The sequence below is a fragment of the Mus caroli genome, chromosome 2 (assembly GCF_900094665.2).
Source record: "Mus caroli chromosome 2, CAROLI_EIJ_v1.1, whole genome shotgun sequence".
Taxonomy (NCBI): domain Eukaryota; kingdom Metazoa; phylum Chordata; class Mammalia; order Rodentia; family Muridae; genus Mus; species Mus caroli.
The window spans coordinates 70893845-70914914 of record NC_034571.1 but is presented as its reverse complement, the minus strand read 5'-3'; the positions used below and the strand labels follow the sequence as shown (position 1 = coordinate 70914914).

Below are 21070 nucleotides of genomic sequence, written 5' to 3'. Positions count from 1 at the left end.
TCGATAGCTTGTGTAAACCCAGAAGCAGAGGCCAAAGAAGAAGACAGGGCTGCCTGGGCTTGGAGAGGCAGGCTCCCCCTGCCGTTTGCCTTACTCCACCTTCATGTGGAGACAAAAACAGCCCTCTGGCTGTTTTCCCTGTTAGTTGTTATTAGAGCATAGGGAATGAACATTGGTTAGAGATGCTCATGAATAAAGCCATCTGGGAATACACCAAATAACACAGTGTGAAAAGGGCACAGAGCATGAAACAGTAATTCTTAATCTGACGAAGTCAGCTCTGGCTGAAGACCCCTCCTCTGTGTCATTTCAAGACACGTGGTTCAAGGAAGGGCATCTCCTCTCGGGAATGAAAACTCGGTGAAGCCCATTCAGGCGCCTCAATGCCAGACATACCCTGTCATTGGTCAAGGAGAGTGGAGCACTGCACAGTGGACAGAGTGACGAGACAGCGTACTCCTTACAAACTGGTTGACCTGTCCAACTTGCTCTCGGGGGCTACAAGCAGCCAAATGGGTCAAAAGTACTGTCTGCTTTTCCAGAGAGTTAGTCAGATGGGAAACTAACCAAAACTAACAATAATTATAATTAGCACTGAACAACATACTAACGTTAGATAGGATGCTGTTACGTGTTAATTCTGTAGACACACATCAACCAATTAATGTTGCCCTGTCCTTCTGAAGGGTATGAATAATGGTGGAAGAGTCAAATCCCTCTGCACTAGGCTCTAAGCTCTGCAACCTGCATCTCCCCAGTCCCCGACGGACGAAGTACTCGACCTGTAATAATTGCTCAGTAAAATATTTGTGACGTAATAAAGGAGCAAACTGATTTGACTGGGAAGTGAATCTATAAACATCACAGCATTTTTAAGTCTGCCTGTGCTTCACAGACTTTGCGGAGGGGCTAGACATTTTGATCTTTGACTGCCCATATCTCTGCTTTTGAAGTGAACTCAACTCAGGAAACATGGCTGTGATTGTGACCCTCGCAACTGTGTGAGATAAACGTTATGTTTACACCATTTTCATGGTGAGGAGATTGAAGCCTACAGAGGCGGAGTGAGTCACTGAAGGTCACAGTCTAAGTAAGATCTAAACACCGCTTCAGATGCAGGTCTCTGCAGTCTCTCCCATCAGAATGCCACCTCCATTCCTTTGGGGATTTTAAGCACAGGTATGGGTCCCAAGATTGCTGCGTATGCCCACAATGTGGACACTAGAGTCAAAGCCCGGAGAAGTCACTGAGAAGGCACTCGGGCAGGATTTTGTGACTAGTGTTCAGATATTATTTTGGAGTCAAATGGACAGAGAGGTAAGATCCAGGTGGGATGAGAATCCTGCTCCTTTCTTAGTCTTCAGCAGGTAACTGAGCTCAGGCTGAGTCTCACGTCTTGACCTTGTGCTGGGCTCTGCAAAGATGAAGAACAGCTCATCCCAGCAACCAGCTGCCATGTTTGCCAGACATGGGCTCAAGACCCAGCCTAGTCTCACACGTACCACATGATCGGGAAAAACATGATAGTTCCTTTACAACTACATAGTCATTAACGTGCGACAAGATGGACACCCACCACCACAACAGCCGCCGCCACCACCACCAAGTTGTGTGAGGATTGAGTGAGCTAATGACAGCAGACAGTTTTGAATTCATTATGGCACACTACAAACACTCAATAGTCATTACAGGACTTTCTACTTCATTCTCTTATAGCCTTAATGAAGAATCCTCATTGTTGAGTAGAATATAAAAAGAGTTTAGGAAAATATTACCTTTTCTGGCGTTATCTTCTTTGTTTCTCTTTATTTAAGGAGAAAGAATGTGTTTTCTTTCTTTTTTTTTTTGGTTTTTTTCGAGACAGGGTTTCTCTGTGTAGCCCTGGCTGTCCTGGCACTCACTTTGTAGACCAGGCTGGCCTCGAACTCAGAAATCCGCCTGCCTCTGCCTCCCGAGTGCTGGGACTAAAGGCATGCGCCACCATGCCCGGTGTGTTTTCAACACCAGTAAAACTCCAGAAAGACTCAGACACTGGAATGAACTCAGAGCTACCATCTATATCATACCGTTCTTTCAGGGCTTGGAATTCCCAGGTTTCTACTCAACATATCTTGGGAGAATAACACCAATAGCTACCTCATCAGGTTCTCCAGCACCTTGTAGTTTAATGGTTGATGGGCTGTCACCAATTACAGAAAAGTCTTGGGTGGTTCACTACACCAGTCTTGTCATCATGTGAGGAAGAGCTGTGCTTAAAGTCAGTCTGCAGATGTGGGTTTCTAGGATGGCGTGAGGATGCAGCCGGCTTACCTACCACCACCAATGCCATAGTCAAGAAGGAAGAGTAGTCGGGACCAAAGCAAATCAATGCCTCAGCTAAAATGCTAGGCCTTCTTTAAGATGACCGAAGGGTTGTGTTTTTGTTTGTTGTTTGTTTTGTTTTGTTTTTATAGTGATGGAAAGTTATTAGCACACCCAGACATTTTTAACCACATCTTTTCTTTTTGCATGTGTATGCATGTGTCATGTGCATACACATGTGTGTGCCTGCTCATATATATGTGGTTTCATGCGTGTAAGGTTGCATATGTACATAAGTGCCCATGTGTGTGGCAGCTAGAGGTTGACATCGCAGGCCACACGTCTTTCAAAGCCAGTCTGCTAACTGCGTTTGTAACTGTGCCAGGGTATACCAATCTGAACAGCCGCTGGCTTGGGGCACAGTTCCCGTACTGTCGAGAAGAAGCAGAATCCTGACCGACATGTTTGCTAATGGCCACATTCCGCTCTCAAATCCCACAGAACATCCAGATCTTGGGATTGATACAATTTTTGAGAAAGAGCCTTTAATTACAATGTTCATCATTAAATAATAGTTGCATTAAAGGCTGGACTCTGGGAGCACCAAGTCACTTTAATTACAGCGAGATGCATACCCAGAGCTTCTCCAGGTTTAGTGTCAGTATTTCTGCTCTGGAAGGAAAATATGTTTCTGTTTTGAGTTATAAATTGAGCTCCTAAAGGTTCATATTGCCTTAAAATACCCAGAGATGTTTCCCTCCAGCCAGGGATCTCAGGAAGAAAGTGAAAATAAAACTGAGCTGACAGTGAAGGGGTGCTGCGGTGTGTGCGGGGATTAACGGTGTACTAACTATCTAACTGCCTGAAATAAAACCGGATCGGCAGTGATTTGTAGTCTATTGAGTGGAAATGGCAAGGAATCTTATGTGTTGCCGGGATTACATACTGTCGTAAGGAAACCTGAGCTCTGGATTTTGGCAGGACCCGAGAAGGGACCTTGGGGCCTCTGTCTTCACCTTCTGATTTGATATTACTTAGCTTTTCTATGGCCTCCTGTTTCAATTGATTCAGAGTTGATACCTGTAAACAGCTTCTAAGACACAGTTAAGCAGCACCTCGAGTCCTGGCCAACAGCCAAGGGCCTGGGACATTGTTCAAGTTAGGTGTAATGAACCCAACATGAATAACAACGATCATTGTTGTCCCCTAATGAACACCTACTCCATACCAGCCACCTCACACGTGATCATCCATCCGTCAGCACGTCTCAGACAGGATGTTTCTGGCTTCTGTGTCCTGATGGGGTGTGTCATGCGGCCAAGAGTAAAGCAGCTTGCTCTGGAAGCGTTAAAGTGAGCTTCCAATCATTGTACACAGATGCCCCGTGCAGTGCCCTGCTGTTGAGCACGTGAACAACTCCTCCCAGCAATTAAGAGGAAATAGCAAAATAGAGAAGAAAATGGGAGGGGAAGTGAGGTGCTTATGACTTCATATGTGAACACTCTCAGCCACCTTAGGTTTCTACTTGTAGATATATTTTTACAGATTGTGTCAGTTAACCTATTTTTATTATAAAAAATTTACATACAAAATATTTTGATCATATTCTTTCCCCTCCCCAGACTCCTCCAGGATCCTTTCTATCTCCCTACCCACCTAACTTCACACTATATATAATGGTCAAAAACAAAAGCCTAATAAGAGAAAGCATAATTAGACAAAACAAAAAGCACATGCACACATACACACATACATAGAAACACAACAACAAAATGTAGCCCATGTGTTTTGTATTGAGCCACTACTCCTAGACCTGGGCCTGGGCCTGTCCTGGAGTATGGTTGACTTAGCCACTGATACTTTTGAGGGGGTGGGGGTAGGAAATTGACTCTTCCTTTGCAAACAGCTATGAATTACAAATACCTTCTCAGTTAGGTGTGGGACTTTATGTCCACTTCCCCTTCCCCATCCTGGGATTTTGTCAGGTTTGAGCTTGTACAGGTCTGGTGTGTGCTGCCACAGTCTCTGTGAGTGCATGTGCATCAGCCCTGTTGTGTCTGGAAGCTTTGCCTTGGAGTCCTCCACCACCTCTGGCTCTTACAATCTTTCTGCCTCCTCTTCCACATAGATTCCTGAGCCTTTGATTTTTAATTTGGTGTGTGTAAGGGGATGCTAGAAACCAAACTCAGATCCTCTCTGCAAGAGCAGCCTTCTTAACAGCTGGAAGCTCAGTTCTTTAAATAATATTTGGTTTCAAACATATATTATAGACTTCAAATGACAGGTAGGTAGGTAGGTAGATAGATAGATAGATAGATAGATAGATAGATAGATAGATGTATACATATGCATAAACATATTATATACATATATACCGATCTGCCATTTGAATACCATAAGTATATGTGCATGTACACACATACATATGTGTGCACATGTGTGCACCTTTTGTTTAGTTATGTTTTATACATATATGTTTTATAATTATATTTTATATTTATTTATAGTCATGCTTTATATATTCTATTTTCAAAGATATAGACACACACATGTCAGCTTCTATGATACCCAGCATTGTTTATCATCTTTAGCATGGGATGACAACTTTCTGGACCCATCTCTGTGACATATTAGTCTCAGTTGTTGGAGTAGGATTTGTCTGATCCGGCCATGTTTCTTTCATGTTGTGACATATTTATTGATGAGATGGTTGTCTGTGGTAAAGACTGCTGTCCATGGCCATGAAAATAACAAAGCTAACTAGCTCTGTAACCCTGTAGCCACCACTTAAGAAAGAAAGAAAACTTTTTGGCAAATGTAACATGACTGAACTGTGAATCTCTGGGAAGGAGCATTAAAAAGAACAATAACCAAAAATAAAAGGGAAGAAAAGCAGTCAAAAGATGATTGCTATATATTGCTATACCTTCAGCAAAAAAAGAAAAAATGTGATGGTAATAATCACAGCGGATCAGTGGTAAGATAGACTGTGTTTGGTGGAGAAAGCGCTCCGGCCAGCCTGCCTCTGCAAAAGCTCTATTGGAATGACTTTAGCATCAATCTACATTATTTTCTACTACCTAATTCTAAAGCAGAAAATTTCTAGTCCTGGAAAAAAGCCACACTGATATTTTATTGTTATTTCCCCAGAAAATAGCTTCCAATGCTGAAGAATAATTTTATCAATATAAGTAATCTACCCGCTGGTGTTTTATATCATATTCGATAACAAACTGTGAAATGTAACATTTTTGCTTTGACGGCTTATGAAATCCATCATCTATTTTCATAGATCTTCATTCAGAAAAAGGTAGTTGATTTTTCAGGATTTGTAGTCCTATCAGAAATGTTTGAATAAAAGATTTGCAGCCTTTGAAATCAATACCTGGATTTACTGGTAAAAGCATAGCCATTGGGTGAAGTGTTACTGTAATCATTTATCCTTTGTGACTGTTGAAGGAATAAAAATAATAACTGCCATCTTGTGCTTAGAGTTTGTACCAGAGACACCGTAATAGGGAGAGCATCTTCCAGTCACCCTGTAGTTCCCAACTCTCCAAGAATTACCCACACCACTGCCTGGAGTCGGGGCCTGCATAATCTCAGTTCTTACTAAAATGAAGCCAGACCGTGTAGACAAAGAGATTCACTAAATAGTAACCAGAAAAGAGAGAAATGTGTCTTTACTCATTTCAGCACATACATTTATAATCTGCCTATGCTCTTTAGATGGGTTAGTGTGCACTTCATCTAGATTGATCCATAAAATGAACACAGTCTGAAGCTCCCATTTAACCAAATCATCGTCGTAAAGCAGAAATATCTCCTCTCAGTGAGAATTCTAATTTTAAAAATATCCCTTTCTTAATAAATTATATTATTTATCATTATTAGATTTATTATACATGTTTCTACAAGTCAGATCTTGGTATGTTGATATAAGTATTATCATTATGTTCTATGTATTATCAGAAGTGCCTGACATTTCAAACAAAAGCCACGGAATAGTGCCAGCTGGTCTGAAAGAGGAAAACTAAAGTAGCCAGGGCGATTAAAATGAGGGAAAGGTGGAGGGAAAGGCCATCGTAGTAACTCCATGAGATTATGTTGATACAGGAATTCCTTTCTAGTTCTCGGTACATGTCAAGCAGTTGGTCCACAGTCCACTGTGGCCCTGAGCGTCTTCATTCTGGGATTCAGGCTGACAGAGAAGCCCCAGTAGAGGTATTCCATGCTTATGGTAGGAAAAAGAACAAGAAAGCTAGCAAGGCCACATGGTTGACCCTCTGATGTGTGTACATGAGTGTGTGCAGGCATGCAGTGACACTATGACCTTTATCATTGTGTGTGTGTGTGTGTGTAGTATTGTGCATGAACCTGTAGAATGTTCAGACATGGAGAAAAGAGAACACTCAGGAAGAATAATGCCACCCATCAGAGTGACTGTGCAGGTAACTGTTCCCTTCAGTAATTAACCCTGTACAGAGGCCTAATAAGGGACGGCACCCACAGACAGTGGTTGATAATGTAGCCTGGCCATCCCCCTGTCCCTGCTCACTGTTTAATTTTTGCAACAGGGCTGGGGTGTGTGTGTGTGGGGGTGTCTTTTCTTCTCCCACTTACCTCAGTGTGAACACACACAGAAGAATTCAGAGAAGGTTTGGATGTGCTTTGGTTTATGCCAATCAACTAAAGTTAGTCCAAAAATACCCAGAACAGCCTGGGTGGTCCAGACTGTCAACACACTCAGCATCCTTCCCCTCCCACTTCCTGCTAGCTAGTTCTTCCTCTTCTACACAGTCCTAGGTATACCTTCAGGCTCTCTCCCTCCACTGAATTCTGAGCTGCAGTCCTTTGGTACTTGGGATGTTTGTCAGCCACCCTGCTCTTTCTGGACTTGCTGAGTTTCCCTGCTGGGTTGGGGTTGAAGATAAGGGGAGCTCGTGTTTCTGACACAGACTCTGAAAAGGTGAACGTTATATCGTTCAGCCAAAGCTGACAGATTTTAGGGACTTCTGTTTACACATCCTCTCATCTCTAACTTGATTTTGCCTGCAAGTCCATCCAGTTACCTGTAGGCTTTTACTTCTTAAAACCCATTCTAATAAAGGTACTTAATTATTTCAACCTCCCTTATAGCTCATCGGTCAAAGGTAGGGGAGGAAGATAACTAATAAGGCAAGGGGGATGTGGACCTGTTGAGAATGGTTCCTAGGAGGCAATCTCAATCTTTGTTGTCTGAAGTCCAGTCCACTAGCAAATCACCAAACATGATTCAGCAACAGTGAATTGATCCAGAAGAACCTGTGAGGCTCTGCCAACGGCCAATTGACAAGAAGTTCTTTGGTGTGCTTCTCTCTATGAAGTCACAACAAGCAAAGATCAGAGAAGACCAGCAAGGTGAAGGCCAACAAAGACCAGCAAGGTGAACCAATACCAGAGTGGTGTCCACTGTCCATTGGGTTATACTTATACTCTTTTCAAACATCATGTGTCCTCTCAAATGTCTGCTCCAGCAAAACATCACATGCTCTTTCGCCAGACAGATTCCAGAAAAACACCGTATGTCTGCTTTTAGCAAAACATCCTCTCGCATGTCTGCTTCAGCAAAACTTCCTCTCATAAGAGTTTCCAGACAAACATCGTACGACATAACTGAGTCTCCACCGAAACCATAAATCCCCTCTTCAGTTACCTCTTCTGATTCTGGGATGTTCTAGCCCTGTAGAACTAACTGCCCAAATCCTTTCGCTGCCCCCCTTTCTCCTTAGATTGTTCATAACTTATTCAGCCCTCTTTCCAACCAGTTAATCTACCTAAACCTCCTAAGAGTGTGAGTTCACTGAGATACTAGTTGCTGGTGAACCAATCAAAACCTGATAATTCCCTTCCTCTTTATTCCTCTTGGGGGTCCAAGTGAAAAATAATTTATCACTACACTAGATGCAGTGAGACTGACCTGCTGGATTTTCTGACCTGTGCCATCATAGCTAATGCTTAGCTCAACATGCACTTAGCCTGCCTTCTTCCCTTGGCCTCGCCCTCCCTGCCCATCTTCTGGTACGTGGTCTCACTCCTCAGCTGCCCTTCACAGCTGAAGCTCACACCGAAGCATGGACTTGTCATGTTTACGTGACACTAACCACTAATGATCTTAACTGCCAGGTGCCAGGAGGCCTTAGAGAAAAGAAACAGCCAGCAAGACGCCATTATTTAAAACTTAAGTCCTTTCTCCATTCTGCCTGTAATGAATATCTGCATTAAGTGTTGATCCTATTCCATCTCTTGTCCCAAAAAGAAAACTCAGGAAACCTCATTATAAACAGCTGTGCCACATGACCCTTCGTCTGTTTGCATCACTTTGTTGTCTGTCTAGAAACAGAGATGAATCTGGACATGGTGTTTACAAATTCTGGGAGCAGTGCAGTTGAAGAAAGCCTGCTGTTCCTTGCCTGCCTGCAAATGTCACTGGACCCAACCCTTATGTGCCTCTCTTGCTGGCCGTGACACCTCTCTGGCTTAGGGCATGAATAGTGAAGGTTCCACTTTCTCAACGGCCCATGAAAAGGATGCCTTCCCTTAGACCTGCAGGCACTGCTCCCCCTACTTCCAAATCCCTCATCCGTCTGATCAGCGTCCTCAAAGAAGGTGTCCAACTCCCATGTGTCTATTAGCTTTATGTACCATTTACAGAGAGACCTCTGGCTTGGATCAAAACCAGAGCAGACAGACTCTATCTTGTCCTGTCCTTCAGGAAGTCCCTGGTTGGAACAATGCAAAGATGCCCACACAGCACTTGGCAACCTGCCTAACAGCAGGGACGGCTTCGGGAACTATTTACTGAATGGGCAAGAGAGAATGACAGCAAAGGAGACTCAGGGGCGAGCTGGCTGTGGAAATGTTACAGACGGAGCAGGTTCAACAGACAGAAAGTCAGCTTGAGAATCAGCCTGGGTTCTAGGCAGTCAGGACAAGGACAGGAGGGAAGTTGTGGACTGAGGGGTTCTGCGGAGCCAGGAGGAGTGACAGAACTGACACCAGGCTCTCCGAGAAGGAACTTCTGTCTTTCCTCAATGGGATTTCTAGGTAATTATTTTCTAAATTATGGAAGTACACAGGTAGGAATGCAGGGTGGCAAGGCTTCTATAAACCACATATTGGGTAGAAGATCCAGTTCTTACCAGCTCAGCACATGAGGACTGGATTGCCTTTTCCGATTGGACGGGAAGGCTGAAGTCATATTCGATAGGTTGATGCCACTAAGACTTACCTCATGAGGTACTGAAGTTGATGGCATGTCCCTCCAGTGATACTGTAGAGACCCAATTTTGAATGTGGATCTTTTTTCCCCCAAGAGTGGAGGCACTACAGTTTACTGGGGACAATCTTCTAGCAGGCCCTCTCTAAGGCACAGGGAGAGGAACAGTTAACGTTATAATCCACAGGCATCTCCTGGGGGAGACTCTGCTAAGTGCAACCTGAAATGTTTGTTTTGAAGACCTAGACTCTCATCATTCAGCTTGCTGTAATAATGATAATCACTCATTGTGGGTTAAATTAGGTTTCCCTTAAAAAAAAAAAAACATACATTTAGGCCCTCATAACCGTACTTCAGAATGTGAGTGGACATGGCGGTAGGGTCTGTAAAGGGAAATTAGCATAAGTGAGGTAATACGGGTGGTCCCTAATCCAACACAACTAGTGCCCTTTTGAGAAGAGAAATAGATACCTCAAGAATAGAAAGCCAGATGGGACATAGCCATCTACACCAAGGACACAGGCCCCAGGAGACCCAAAACTGTCCATCATCTTGATCTTAGACCTTCCACCTCCAGGACTGCAGGAACACAACAGATTTGATTCAGTCCCCCATGGCCCTGTGTTTAGGCAGCCATTACACACAGACCTGCTGCCTGACACTAAGGGCCTACTGTGAGCCTGGCACTGTGCCAAGATTTTGTCCCATTTTGACCTTCATAATGACTGTGAGAATGGTAAACTTTTTTCCTCTTTTATCAGAAGGGGAGTGCTCAAGGCCACAGCTTTAGCAAGTAGCAAACACAGTTTCAAATTCAAATTCAGAAGCCATGTGGTTGGCCCAGCACCAACTCGCAGTTATTAAGTACGAGCCAAGCCATGAAAAGAACTAGGCTTCAATAATTGCTGACACTCGAGAATCTTAATCCTTTCCTTATGGAAATTATAAATGATGAAAGACAAACTCACAAAGGCCAAAAAAAAAATGTTTAAGGCTGGATGGAGAGGCTCTCTGCAAGAAATAATACCAGTACTGAGCTGACAGCACAATGAATCTAAAAGATATTTAAATCACTCCATAGACAATAGAGAATTGTGGTTACAAATATAGAAGTCGGGAGCCAGAGCGATTGGATTTGAATTCTAATCCCAGGGTTTTTCTCCTCAGATGAACTTGAGCATGTTGCATACCTTCTTCCTCTCAATCTCTTCATCTGTGACAGGAGGGGGTATAAATTATGACTCAAAAGGAACTTCCATCCATGAGCTTATTGCAGGATTAAATGAGATACAGCCAAGAACTTAGTGCGATGCTAAGGTATAGATACACGTCTCTGCACATGCACTAGTTGGGGAAATTATTTCTTCTGGTATACATTTTACCCAGCACTAGCAAAAATAGTCAACAATACTTCGGGTCTCAATTTTTAAAGTTACTGGTGATGTTAAACTTAACGGATATTTTTAATGAACAGTATGCATTTTTTTAAAATCATGATTATTCAGCTTAAGTCAAATATCGCCAAAACACAGCCGGTGTGAAATTAAAATGTTGGTCTGTGTGTGTAGGAACAGTCTATGCACGATAGAATGGGATAGGAAGATACCAGAGGAAAGTCAAAAGGTAGATGAAGTCTCAGGTGCGTACACGATAGTGTGAACATGGATGTTTGCGTGTGTGCTAGGTAGTGTGTACATGGATGCCTGCATGTGTGCTCAGAAATGCCTCTGCCCAGCAACAATAAATCCAGGTAGGACTTAAGACAGGGAATTGTGTCTCAGCCATCAGCTCCACAACCTTCCTCATCTCACTTGATAGATTAAGTCTTTACTGCAGCTGACTGTTTTATTCGCCCCTAAGAATGGACACCTCCTGTAGAGTGCTCCCTGAGCCTTGACGGCACAACTCAACATAAATATTTACTGGATCTATACGTGAAAGTATATAAATTTTTACTTATCTTACCTCACAGAGGAACTGTGAGGCATATAGGGAATGTTAGGCCTATTTTCCTGAGAAGATGCCCAAGCACACACAAAAGCAACAGCTGAGATGTTACAGAGTTACAGAAGTGACAGAGACTCTGCTGTGCATTTTGAGATGCAGAATAGGAAAATATTTATACTAAATGCATACATATTGAAATACTTCTTCTGGATGTCTCACTAAAAGTGATTATGAAGGGAGTAGCCTCATGTGTCTCTGGTAACAGGTTGTGCTCCTGAGCCCAACTAGCAGGCTAAAAAGAGGTTGTCAGAGCAGGGGCTGTGGCTGAGATGGCATGGTATAATCCTCAGATTATGGATTGGGAAGTTCTGTAAAGTTCACATCCATGCCAGTGGTTCTGCACCTTTCTCTTCACCCTCAGGGTAGCCCAACACTGCCATTAGCTACTAATAGTCATCCCAAAGCTTGTGTTTCACCATTCCCTGACTTTGCTTCATGGTATAGTGTGAAGCCATATGCTCTGGTCTATTCCTAGAGGCTGATACTCTGGTCTCTCCATCTCTAGAGGCTGATACTCTGGTCTCTCCATCTCTAGAGGCTGATGCTCTGGTCTCTCCCTAGAAACTGATGCTCTGATATATCTCTAGAGCCTGATGCTCTAAGACAATTTCATCTTTGGTTGCTGCACAACTTTCTCATCTCTTTCTCTCCCTTTCTCTGTCTATCAAGCTACTGAACGAGTCTTTGATTTATTGCCTCATGCCCATGTGGCCTGCTCGCTGGCCAGCAGCATGGAGGAGGGAAGGCACCTCAATGACTGAGCTTCCTTTCATCCTGGAGTAGAGAGGGGCTGCAAACCCTGAAGCGAAGACACTAGCTCAGCAGGTTGAAGTCAAACAGGGAAAGAAGTCACTAAGGCCCCACTGAGCATAAGTCAGAGAAATGCTCTGCAAAAGGCAAGGCAGTTATGGCTATGGAAACAAAGGACAGCAGTTCCTGAGCTAGAAGGGCTATGGTGGGCTGACATCCTGCCATAGGGACTTCCATCACTCTAAACTTCAAGTCAAATACAGGCTGCCTAACCTTGGCAATCTGCAAATAGCCACATCCTCCCCTGTTCAGATATGGGAAGAAGAGCACTATATGAAGTTCTGACCAACTCGTAGGGCTGCCATGCCGCCCTTACTCACAAATCTTGTAGGGTTCTTCCTCCATGGAATTAAGTAGGGTATTCTTCTACTCAGGGTCACAGAGCTGGGAATCACAAAACCAGGACCAGGGGCTAAGAATGATCAATGTGTTCCCTGCCAAAAATAACCCCAGTGCTGTGTGCACAAAGAGAACGTCAGAGTCACCCAAAGTTAGACATCCTTGTACCATATGAGCTTTGATGCCCATCCTTGGGGAGGGGGTGGAGGGAAGAGAGAGAGGGAAATGGAGGGAGGGAGGGAGAGAGAGAAAGAGAGAGAGAGAGAGAGAGAGAGAGAGAGAGAGAGAGAGAGAGATGTATGTGTTGTACCTCATGCACATGAGTGAATGAATCTAAGTATAAAATATCCATTAAAGTAGTTAGGAAAAAGTTTGCCTGACCCCACCCCTACCAAGGTTTCTGTGTCATGGTTTGGGAAGAGCATCTTCAGGGGCCTTTGATGGGATTCCCAGCTTTTATTCATGGCGAACAGTTAATGAGTTGAATGTGCAAACCTGCCCACTATGGTGAAGATAATATCAATACATAGCACCCAGCAACCAAGACAGCCATTTTCCTCTTTCCCATTAGACCCTTAGCAAGCAATGGCACAGCATGAAACCTGAATCATTAATTACTGTCCCAGCATTCTAGCGCCTTGAGCTGATTCATTTTGGCTTCAAGTTCAGGGATGCCCCCAGCATTTCTATAGGTATCCAGAATGCTTTAAGTCTTCCTTGATATTCTCAGGCATTGTGTTTTGGGGTACTGGACTGAGGAACATTGCGTACATATGTATCACCGCTATTGGGTGGTCATAGGTGTGCACTGAATGATGGTGGGCTAAAGTATTCACCAGTCACTCTGACTGGTGAGTCCCAGAGTACAAACAATGTCAAGTGTCCACTTAATCACATTCAGGCCAAGCCTGGAGTCTGGGTTTAACTACTGAGTGCTGTGTTTTATTAAAAGATGAGGAAGGAATATGTTCGGTGGAGGCATGGTATGGTGTGGGGGAAGGGAGTGCCTCTGCAGGCCCATGCTGAGGCATCCCTTCCCCCTGAGGGACCAGCCACATGGCGGTATAGTATAGAATAAAGTTTATTCAGGGAATGGGGAGGGAAGTTGAGGGAAGAGAGAGAGAGAGAGAGAGAGAGAGAGAGAGAGAGAGAGAGAGAGNAGAGAGAGAGAGAAACAGAGAGAAAGAAACAGAGAGAGAGAGAAACAGAGAGAGAGAGAGAAACAGAGAGAGAGAGAGAAACAGAGAGAGAGAGAGAGAGAGAGAAGAGGAGTAGAGGAATAAAGGAAGAGGAGAAGAGAAAGAGCAAGAGAGCAAGAGAGTGAGGAGAGGGCAAGCAGCCCCTTTCATAGTGAGTCAGGCATACTTGGCTGTTGTCAGGTTAACTGTGGGGCGGAGCCTAGACTAAATGCCAACACTGCAAGGATTCCATTGGAGAACACTTGAACAGTGCCTCCCTGGTGGTCCTTTGATAAATACACTAAGATCTGCTGCAGGTCCCAGGGCCCCTCCTCCTTACACCCCTTTATCCTATGTGAACAGAAAAATCCTCCTTCTCATGACCCATTAAACGTAGAGCCTTGCTCACCAACACCAAGTTACTTCCCCCGTAAAGGACACAGGATTGTTTGACCACAACATTCTCCTAGAATGAGGAGGTGGGCTACTAAGTGAACAGAGAAAGAGAAAAACACAAACATAACTTTTCAGACGAAAGCAGTATTTACATTTTATTTTTACCCGCCACAGCAAAGTTAGGAGCAGAGCTTTGAAGGGGAATTCCCACCGTGGAGGACAGGGACTGGTCATCACCAGGAGTTGAGGGAACAGACTTATCTGGACAGTTAACAAAAGCTAGTTGTGATGTTCTGAGATAGTCAGGGGTCTGGACTGCGGTCTGAAGCTATGGATAGGAGTTTGGAAAAATTGATAACCTTTGCCTAAACAAGCTCAAGTTTTGCAGTTGGTGGGGCAGCCTAGGTTCTGAGCTGAGTAGAACGAGACCTGTGAGCCCAAGGGTTTGGGGGACCTCTGTGCCCACACTTCTTGGTTTGTATCATCTCAGAGATGTCAGAAGCCTTCTGCCCCCCTGTTGTCCTTTGCCCAGAACAGCATCTGCCACTGCTTGCCTGGTGAACTCTTCCCACCACTTAGGGCTCACATCAGATGATCTGTGCTTCTCGCCAGTGACTGTCTCTCTTCTTGTTGCCTCTGACCTTCCTGGGTTTTCAGCATTGACTCTGTGTGTCCTTCTTTTTGTTCTGGAGCACATCATGGTAGTCTTAGGAATGGAGTTATTATCTTACATTTGGGGACAGGCTTTATTGAAACTCTTTTTAATCGTGTAACTATTCTTTAAAGTTTAAATTATTCTAAATAAACTTTATATAGCTAAAGTTTCTAATTAACATACAATACCAAACTGAAACTATTTCTCTCAGGGATTATAATAATGTCATGTGTTTCCCTCTTTACCACACTTAAACGACCTGGGTCCTTCCTTGCACCTCCAGACAAACTTGGACTTAGGAGCTGCCTCGTTTCCCAGGTGTATGTATCGCAACTTGGGCAGAGCCTGCCACAGACTTAGCCATCAAACCTGTCTTCATTGGTCCAAGAAGACTTCCATTAGCTTTCCTAAGGAAGAGTTTGACTCCTTGAAGTCTGTCATTAAAAAATTCCTATGTCCATTCTATTCTTTAGGGAAATGATATGTGCTGTCAAAGGACAATGACGGTTACAGTTTAGCTCTGTGATGCCTCCAAAGGCTCACGTAGCGAAGGACCCAGGTCTGATTTTGAGAAGAAGGTCATAAGGCTCCAGCTCCAGGAACAGACCATAAAATCCAGGAACAAGGCCATAAAACCCCCTCCCATAGAACAGTCTGGGGATAACCACAGGAATGGAGAAATATCTTATCTCAGGATGGGCCATCTGTGCTGGCCAGCCCTATCTCATGCTGCAGTTAAACGTTCATGACATAGGAATGCAGACCACTGACCACCTGTGACCCCAGCACCCACCAATAAAATTTTAGATTACCTAATCCTTCTAGACAGTTTCCCCTAGTTCCCTTTAAGAAGGCCTGCGAGCCTTTGTCTGGGGTCGCCATTTCAAAGAATGGTGGACTTCCTGGATGCTGGCTGTTTCTGAAGAATAAACACTCTTTGTCCTTGCATACTATTTGAGTCTGGGGTCTTCCTTCAGGGATTTTTGGACCCTTGCATTAGGAGGTGGGTCCCAGTAGTCCTCTCTCTCTCTCTCTCTCTCTCTCTCTCTCTCTCTCTCTCTCTCTCTCTGTCTCTCTCTCTCTCTCTCTCCCTCTCTCTCTCTCCCTCCCTCCCTGTCTCTCTCTGTCTCTGCCACTGTCTCTCTCTCTCTCTCTCTCTCTCTCTCTCTCTCTCTCTCTCTCTCTGTCCCTCCCTCTCCTCCTACCCTCCCTCTCTCCCTCCCTCCCTTACCCTCTCTCTCTCTCTCTCCCTTTCTCCCTCCCTATCCTCTCTCTCTTTCCCTCTCTCCCTCTATCCCTCCCTCTAACTTGCCTGCCTCCCTGATTTCCTGGCTGCTATGGGATGAGCATCCTTCCTCCACCAGGCCCTTGTATCCCTATGTTTCTTATGGCAGGTCTGAGAGCAATGGAGCCAGTCAACCATGAACGGAAATCATAAACCAATGAGTCCCCCTTTAAGTTGACTTTCTCAGGAATTTGGTTACATCAGCAAAAGCTGGGTAACACAGTGGCCACAGCAGCAACATAGTTATAACAGCCCAGGGTGTTCCTCATAAGAAATGGACCACCAGGCAGGCCATCTGCAGCTAAATCCCAAGTGTTGTTCATGACACACCAAGTTACTTTCTGCTGGACAGGAATGGGTGACCCTGACCTTGGCATTGGTCCATTTCCAGAGGTAGTGTGGTGTTTCTGAGCCAGTATTTACAGCTCAGATCCAACTCTGCCTCTACCAATCACACTGCAAATTTAGAAAAGTTGTTCATCATCTATTTCTGTCGCTTCATTGTAATACAGGATTTTAAATATTCTTAGTGTGCTTTTAAAAAAAACAACAAACAATGAGAATGAGTTAATATTCATAAAACACTCAAAGCTATCCCCAGCACGCAGTAAGGCATCTCTGTAGCTCAGCTCCCTATCTCGACCAGTCCTGGAAGCCTGAGACCTCCTCCTACCTCTGCTTTTAACCAGAGGAGCAAGAGCGAGACTGGTCTGGAATGAAGGACAAAGCTGACCTGCCACCCACTCTGCTCTTTCTTCCCACTTACTCAGCATCACTCAGCGAAGTGTTCATGCATCAAAGGGATGCAGGATTGTAGCTTACATTTTACAGCTCCTTTGTAATGCTTCCTCTTCAGTTGTACAGGGGTGGTTTATGACTCCCTTTGATAAGCACTTAACTGTTAAGATCCAAACAAAGAAAAGAACCAGGCACGGAGCACCAGGTACTGCCAGCCAGGTAGTCTCCCTTCCTGAGCACTATTCAAATTAGCTCCTGGACCCATAATTCTGTGTTTTCATTTATTGCTGCAGTAAACTAAATGGTTCTTTATCCAAATGTTATTTCCTGGCTATTAATTCAGTAGTTATTTTGGATTGTGACACTCCTCTTTGATTTAGGGATATGGCACCTTATAAATATTTAAAAGGCAAAGACTGACACTTTGAGAAATTGACTTTGATTTGTTTTGTTAATATCCTATGGCTAGAGTAATTATAGGCTTGGAAGACGCAGTCCCATCCTGTTCTCCTCATACAGGATGGAGGGGCATGCGCTATAGCTCAAGGAACTTGGCCAGAGAAGGCTGTCCTCCCAGGCTTTTGCAGGTGAGACCACCTACCACACCTATCTCCTCAGGATGGCCTCCGCTTTTGACTCTTGATTGTTGTGAACCTGCTCTTGAACCCAAAAAATGTTTGGATGAACACTCTCCATGTTCAGTAAAATGGTCGCTCCTGAAAGTCGGAGAATGTTTTATGCAGCTGCACATGCCGGCAAGGGTTTCCAGCAGGGCTCAGGGTGATGTATGGACTGGTATGATTTAACTGTGGATCAATCAACCTATTAGGGAAAAAAGACAAGGTCAATAAGGTTGGGTCTTAGTGAACCACAGGTCATTCTCCATTTCTCAACCTAATGTTCTTATTTCCTTTCCATTAACATTTCATAATGAAAAAATGCCTATATTCTTTAATTTTTAAGATAATTAAGTGAATTTAGTGCCTTTGAAGGGTAGGAGATTTATAATGGCACAAAGAACCACACTATTAATAACCAGAAGACGGGGGCCACCGGGAGAGCAGCCGTGATGTCTCTGTTGCCATGTAGGGTCCTTTGGTGATGGTTGGTAAAGGGTTCAGTTCCCTGTTTCAACTCAGAAACTGACTTTCCTGCCGAGACCAGACAAACCTATGTCATTTGGTCAGTGCCTTTGTTTCTTAGGATCGGTTTCCTGGTTGTGTTTGGATTGGAACAAATTGCAACATAGATCTTTTCATATGCTTGGAATTCTCTATATGCAAACCCCCCAAAAGGCATGCAGGGAGCAGAGTTGTTCTGGGGCTGGCCTAAGGAGCCACAGTGCAGTATCTGCTGTTACTGCAGTGTGATCGCTCTCACTGTGTGCAAGGCAGTTAGTGCAACCAAACTTGAAAATGGAGTGATAGTGGCCAAAAGCTAGAAGAATGGGATATTAGAAGTTGCACAGTCTGATTACAGAAGATGAAAAGGTTCTAGAGGTCCTCTATACAATAATATACACATATTTAGTAATACCTACCTACTCAAGTTTTTTGAGTAAATTAACATATGTGTTTCTGTGGCCATAAGAACAAAGATCAAGGCAAAGAACAAAATAGGAAAGGAGAAGAAATGTCCAATGGGACAGCCATTGACATCTTTGGAGAAGTAAGGGGATGCCCTGGCTGCTTCTCTGTTGCTGTGATAGAACCCTGATCAGAGGCAGCTTGGGAAAGAGAGTGTTTGTTTGAGCTCAGGGTTGCAGTCCCTCATCTAGGGATGTCAGAGCAGGAAGTCAAAGCAGGAACCTGGGAGCCTTCTCTTAATGAAATCATGGATTGCCCAAGGCATCTAACATGTTTTAAAGGAGACCTAATGCTGTCATTAGTACGTTATCTCCCAATTTACTAGCAAGAAGTTTGAGTTTATGGTAAGTGTGTGGACAACAAAACACACAGTGAAGATTATTAGTCCAACATGGTTGGCACTCAGGAGGCAGAGGCAGAGGGACCAGGGGTTCAAGGCCAGCCTCGGCTCCGTGGGTAGGCCACTGTGAGCTGAAGAGCTGCACAGTGGGATTTAAATGGGATCAAGGAAATGGCAGGTGGTCATAGTAAACTACATAAATTGACTGAATACCTACCGCGCATTCGGGAGCAATGTTATACTTGTTGGAGGTTACAAGTGTGTGTGCATGGATGTGCGTATGATGCGGCCAGAAGGCAGCAGAGCAGCTCCAGTCAGATGCAGTGTGAGTCAGGCTGAGCATTATCTTCAGTGGTGGGAACTTAAGAGACAATAATGTTTAAAATAATACTAAGAAGTAACAAAATTTCACCTACCTCATTTGTTGATTTAAAAAAAAAAAAAAAAAACCCTAGATATTGAAACTGTTTGATTCTGGGTGAGGAAAAAGAGTTGCTGCCAGAGAAAGATGACTCTGTGTGTGTGTGTGTGTGTGTGTGTGTGTGATTATAATAGCATGGAAGGGCTGATTTGCTTTGCCTTCACCGATGATGTGCTTAATCCTCCAGAGATCCATATGTATTCATGTTTGTACTTAACAATAGCCAAGGTATGGAATTAACCACAATGCCTGTCCGCAAAATAATGGGTAAATAAAATGTGGTTCGTGTGGACAAGGATAAAGCTTGATATGGCGTTTTGTTCAGTCATAAAGAAGGGACTTGGGCTGGGAGGTGGCTCCTCGGATAAGCGCTTGCTGTGGGAACGTGAGGTCCCCAGCTCAGATGCCCAGCCACACGTAAACGCTGCACGGCTCTGTAACTTTAGTGCTGTGACACGCGGATCCCTGGAGGTCACTGGCCAGACGTCTAGGCAACTGATGAGTTCTGACTGAGTGACAAGCCCTTTGTCTTTTAAGGCAGAAAGGATGGGGAGGAAGACATGATGTCACCCTCTGGCTGCTATCACACACACACATACATGGACACAGACACACACACAGACACGGACACACACGAACAGGTACACACACAAATACCACTGAAGAATAAAGTTGTGTCACTTGCAGCAAATAAATAGACAAGTATAAATACATAATAAATAAATAAAATGGATTGGGAATCATCATGCTAAAACAAGCTAGACTCAGAAAGACAAATATAGTGTGGTTTTGCTCGTATGTGGGATGCAGATTTAAATATATGTTTGTACCATTAAAGTGGAAGTCGGGTACTAGTGGAGAGGACTGGGGCTAACAGGAAGAAAGAGGACAAGTTAATAGGACAGGGATTGACGTTGAACAAAATGCTTGACACAAATGTGTGGCATTTGTAACAAACCCATTATTTTGTACATATGTTAGAAAAACTAATATGGGTTTGTTTAACTTTGAAGGAAATGTTTTAAAGTAAATAAATAAAGTGCTTTCATAAGAACACATCCACACATACATATCCACACACACATACACATACATATCACACATACATATCACACACATACATACACACATACATGCACACATACACACAAACTACATACACACACATATGTACACACAAACATACCTACCACTGTGTTTAAATTTTGAAAACCTTACAATTTTAATTCCAGGAATTAAAGTTATTGGTATATAAAAATGATTGGCAAAGCCTGGGGGAATTATTTTTTATGGAATAAAGGCTTCAAAATGGAAGCTCAATTGGCCCAACACATAGATTTGTTCATTGCTCATCCATCGTGTGGGGAATGGACAGTGTTTGTATTTTAGCTTAGGCATGTAAACTCTTGCAGAAAAGCACAGGGTTGGAGAGGCAGGATTAATTATGTGGTTTCTGGAATGCCTGGAGTGGCCAGAGTTGGATTTAATTGCTTAGCCAAAGTAGTTCCAGGGCATAAATTACTCACAGGGTAATTTATACCCAGTGAGTAGACCAGGAATACAGATACGCAATGGTCTCTGGTAACTTGAAAGCCATAAAACAACCCCCCACCCACACCACACACACACCAAGAGTGGCCCAAATGACATGGCAAACCCAACAAATTGGCATAAAAAATATTTCCAAAGATTTGGTTTACCTCTCCTTTAGGTTTGTGCAGGATAACTGATTGACAGCCAACTAGCGTGAGTTTTT

The 21070-nt window shown here is 43.8% G+C and overlaps 1 protein-coding gene across 2 annotated transcripts in view; it reads left to right on the top strand.

Annotated features, from left to right (window-relative positions):
- The window catches only part of Pde11a (phosphodiesterase 11A), a 350512-nt gene that overhangs the window by 239865 nt on the left and 89577 nt on the right, over positions 1–21070 (top strand). The gene's annotated exons all lie outside the window — the stretch shown is intronic.